Source organism: Cebus imitator, unplaced genomic scaffold, assembly GCF_001604975.1.
Source record: "Cebus imitator isolate Cc_AM_T3 unplaced genomic scaffold, Cebus_imitator-1.0 Scaffold584, whole genome shotgun sequence".
In the NCBI taxonomy this organism is placed as follows: domain Eukaryota; kingdom Metazoa; phylum Chordata; class Mammalia; order Primates; family Cebidae; genus Cebus; species Cebus imitator.
The window spans coordinates 445844-450021 of record NW_016107899.1 but is presented as its reverse complement, the minus strand read 5'-3'; the positions used below and the strand labels follow the sequence as shown (position 1 = coordinate 450021).

Sequence of the window (4178 nt, the reverse complement as noted above, 5' to 3'; positions counted from 1 at the left end):
AAAAAAAAAAAAAAAAATAGAGGAACAATTCAACAAAATAAATAGTAACTGACCAGAAGGAGAAATTTAACGAGACTGAAATATTAATTTTTAACAATCAAACATATCCTGGAGTTGAAAAAATACAATAAACAAAATAAGTGTAATATAGAACACCAACAACAAAATCAAACAGAAAAATCTATGAACTCAAAGACAGGTTATTTCTAAATACACAGGCAGAAAAAAAAAAAAAAATGAAAAAGAGTGAAGAAAGCCTACATGATTTATGGGATATCCTCAAGAGAGGTATAGCAAGGAATGAGAAAAAAAAAAAAAGGTCAGGCACAGTGGCTCACATCTGTAATCCCAGCACTTTGGGAGGCTGAGGCGGGCAGATCATGAGGTCAGGAGATCAAGACCATCTTGGCTAACACAGTGAAAACCCCGTTTCTACTAAAGATACAAAAAATGAGCCGGACATGGTGACATGCACCTGTAGACCCAGCTACTTGGAAGACTGAGGCAGGAGAATCACTCGAACTGGGGACGCAGAGGTTGCAATGAGCTGAGATCGTGCTACTGCACTCCAGCCTGGTGACGAGAGCTTGACCTCATCTTAAAAAAAAAAAAAAAAAATGTGACCAGGAAAAAAACTGTCCTTCTGACAAAGCTGTCTGTCCCAAGACAAAGCTATTCTTCAGAAACAAAGGATAAAGACTTTCTCAGACAAACAAAAGCAGAAGGAGTCAATCATCAGAAGACCTGCCTTTCAAGAAATGCTATGGGAAGTTTTTCAAACTGAAAAAAAAGGATGCTAATGAGTACACAAAAACATCTGAAACTGTAAAACTCAGCCGGGCACGGTAGCTCACACCTGTGACCTACCATCACAGCACTTTGGAAGGCTGAGGCAGGAGGATCACAAGGTCAGGAGTTCAATACCAGCCTGGCCAAGATGATGAAACCCTGTTTCTACTAAAAATACAAAAATTAGCCAGGCGTGGTAGAGGACACCTGTAACCCCAGCTACTCGGGAGGCTGAGGCAGAGAACTGCTTGAACCCGGGAGGCAGAGGTTCCAATGAGCCAAGATCGCACCACTGCATTCCAGCCTGAGCAACAAAGCAAGACTCTGTCTCAAAAAAAAAATAAAAAGTATAAAACTCACTGGAAAAAGTAAACACAAGCTCAAATTAAGTATACACTAATACTGTAATGGTGGTGTATAAATTACATATATCTTTAGTAGGAAGGTTAAAAGACAAAACTATTAAAGTAACTACGATAATTTATAAAGGAATATACAATATAAAAAGATGCAGCCCGGGCGCAGTGGCTCACGCCTGTATAATCCCAGCACCTTGGGAGGCCAAGGCGGGTGGATTACCTGAGGTCAGGAGTTCCAGAAAAGCCTGGCCAACATGGTGCAACCTCATCACTACTAAAAATACAAAAATTAGTGGAGCGTGGTGGTGGCCACCTGTAATCCAGCTACTCAGGAGGCTGAGGCAGGAGAATCACTTGAACCCAGGAGGCGGAGGTTGCAGTGAGCTGAGATCACGCCATTGCACTCCAGCCTGGGTGACAAAAATGACACTGTCTCAGAAAAGAGAAAAAAGATGCAAGCCGTGACATCAAAAATTCAAAATGGGGCTGGTAAGGTAAAAGTATAAAGGATTTTTAGGAAATCAAGGCTAAGTTCTTATTAGCTTAAAATAACCTTTTGTAACTCCAAGAGCTTTTCTGTAAGCCGCATGGTAATGACAAAGCAAAAGCCTGTAATAGATAAATAAAAAATAAAAATCAAGAAACAACCCAGCAAAGGGGACCAGGCCTGAAACAGCAGTGCTTTGGGAGCCTAAGGTGGGAGGAGCACTTGAGGCTAGGAGTTCAAAGCTGGCCCGGACAATATAGCAAGACTTTGTCTCTACAAAAATAAAAAATAAAAAATTAGCAGGGCATGGTAGCACATGCCTGCATTTCTAGCCACTCAAGAGGCTGAGGCAGGAGGGTTGCTGCAGCCCAGGAGTTCAAGACCAGCTTGCGCAACATGGCAAGACGCCGTATCTACAGGAAAAAAAAAAATTAGCCCGGTTTGATGGCACACACCTATAGTCCTAGCTACTCTAGAGTTTGAGGCGAGAAGACTGCTTGAGCCCAGGAGCTGAAGGTTAGAGTGAGCTATGATCATGTCAGAGCAACACCCTATCTCCAAAAAAAAAAAGGCAAGGAATCAAAACATGCTAGAGAAAATCAATCACCAAATAAGACTGTAAGAGAGGAAGAAAGGAGCTATAAAACAAATAGAGAACAACAGAATGGCGATATTAACTCCTTACCTATCAATAATGACTGAATGTAAATGAACTAGATTATCTAATCAAGACATAGGGTGGCTGAATGGTTAAAAAATAAAATAAAAACAAGACCCAACTATATGCTGCCAACAAGAGATTCACCTCACTTGTATAGACACACGTAGACTGAAAGTGAAGGAATGGAAAAAGATACTCCATGCAAATGGAAATCAAAAGAGAACAAAAGCCTGTATCCCCAGCACTCTGAAGCGCCAAGGTATTTGAGCCCAGGAATTTGAAAACATCCTGAGCAACATGTTGAGGCCCCATCTCTAGACAAAATATAAAAAATTAGCGAGGCATGGTGGCATGTGCCTGTGGTCAACTACACAGAAGGCTAATGTAGGAAAATCACTAATCTCAAGAGTTTAAGGCTAGAGTGAGCCACATTCATGCCACTGCACTCTAGCCTAGACAGAGAGACCCTGTCTCAAAGAAAAAAAGAAAGAGAGAGCAAGAACCACTTCACTGATATCAGGTAAAATCCTTTTTGTTTTTGTTATTTTCAGACAGAGTCTCATTCACTCTGTTGCCCAGGCTGGAGTACAGTGGCAGGATCATGGCTCACTGTAACCTCCACCTCCTGAGTTCAAGCAATTGTCCTGCCTCAGCCTCCCAAGTAACTGGAATTATAGGTGTGTGCCACCATGCCTGGATAATTTTTGTAGTCTTAATACAGATGGGATTTCACCATGTTGGTCTTGAACTCCTGATCTCAAGTGATCCACCCGTCTCAGCCTCCCAAAGTGCTGGGATTACAGGCATGAGCCACCAAACCTGGCCCCCAATAAAATGGATTTTTAAATCAAAAACTGTAAAAAGATATGTTTCTCACTGTATACAGAAAAAAAAAAACTGTAAAAAGAGATGAAGAAGGTCATTATATAATAATGACTCAATTTAGCGAGAACAATTGTGTGTGTGTGTGTGTATATATATATATGCACCCAACATCAAAGCAACGAATATATAAAGCCAATTTTTTTCTTTTTTTTTTTTTTTTTGAGGCAGAGTCTTGCTCTGTCACCAGGCTGGAGTGCAGTGGTGCAATCTAGGCTCACTGCAACCTCCGCCTCCTGGGTTCAAGCGATTCTTCCACCTCAGCCTCCCGAGTAGCTGGGACCACAGGCGCGTGCCAGCACACCCGGCTAATTTTTGTATTTTTTAGTAGAGACAGGATTTCACCATGTTGGCCAGGATGGTCTCAATCTCTTGACCTTGTGATCCGCCCACCTCGGCCTCCCAAAGTGCTAAGATTACAGGCATGAGACACCATGCTCGGCCTATAAAGCCAATAATAACAGAGCTGAAGACAGACTGTAATACAGTAACAGTAGAAGACTTTCACGCCTCACATTTAGCAATGCACAGATCATGCAGACAGAAAATCAACACCGAAACACGAGACTTAAGTGACACTACAGAACGAATGGACCTAACAGACATCTACAGCATATTCCATCCAACAGTGGCATAATATACATTATTTTAAGCTGCATATGCAACATTCTCAAGGATAGATCATACGTCAAGCCACAAAATAAAGTCTTAACACATTTAAGAAGATAGAAATCGTATCAGATATCTTTTATGACCACAATGGTATAAACTAGAAATCATTAACAGGAGGATCTTCAGAAAATTCACAAATACATGGAAATTAAACACATGCTCTTGAACAACCAATAGGTCAATGAATACATTAAAAGACAAATTAGGAAATTTCTTGAAACAAATGAAAATTGAAACATAGCATACATAACCTATGGGATACAGCAAAAGCAATTTATAGCAGTAAACACTGACATCATATATCTTTTTTTTTTTTTTTTTTTTTTTT

General features: G+C 40.6%; 1 protein-coding gene across 1 annotated transcript in view; it reads right to left on the bottom strand.

The window, feature by feature from the left end:
• UBE2V2 (ubiquitin conjugating enzyme E2 V2) overlaps positions 1 to 4178 on the bottom strand; it is a 68873-nt gene that overhangs the window by 50904 nt on the left and 13791 nt on the right. The window lies entirely within an intron of this gene.